Consider the following 425-nt stretch of genomic DNA (forward strand, 5'->3'; position numbering starts at 1 on the left):
TGGGAGCACTCCTGTGCTGCCAGTTTGGTGGCACACAGGAACGGTTTGCATTGGCATGGTGGGGGCTGTGAGCTGGTTCGGGGGGTTAACACTCGTGTCAGCGCTGGTGGCGGGCAGGCAGGGCCAAGCGCGGGTGGCGGGCAGGCAGGGCCAGCCCTATCCTCTGTGTGAATATACAGCTCTTGGGAGCCGTGGGAGCCCAGCATGCTCCTCAGCCTGCCCTGGCCCTTGAGGAAGAAGCTCTGATGTCCTTGATGGACTCAATGCCCCTGTCAGAGATGCATCCCCCGGCACCTACGGAGAGGGTGGGTCGGTGGCAAGGAGGGGACCAGCAGAGTCACTCTGCTTTGTTTCTGTGATGGTGAGACCTCTGTCCATGCATGCTGGCTCAGTGGCTGGGGGGGGGGAATAACCACCCACACCGC

The 425-nt window shown here is 62.4% G+C and overlaps 1 protein-coding gene across 1 annotated transcript in view; it reads left to right on the forward strand.

Annotated features, from left to right (window-relative positions):
* The window catches only part of IPO13 (importin 13), a 21,419-nt gene that overhangs the window by 14,351 nt on the left and 6,643 nt on the right, over window positions 1-425 (forward strand). The window lies entirely within an intron of this gene.

This window comes from Buceros rhinoceros, unplaced genomic scaffold (assembly GCF_000710305.1).
Source record: "Buceros rhinoceros silvestris isolate BGI_N320 unplaced genomic scaffold, ASM71030v1 scaffold16749, whole genome shotgun sequence".
NCBI classification, from domain to species: Eukaryota; Metazoa; Chordata; class Aves; order Bucerotiformes; family Bucerotidae; genus Buceros; species Buceros rhinoceros.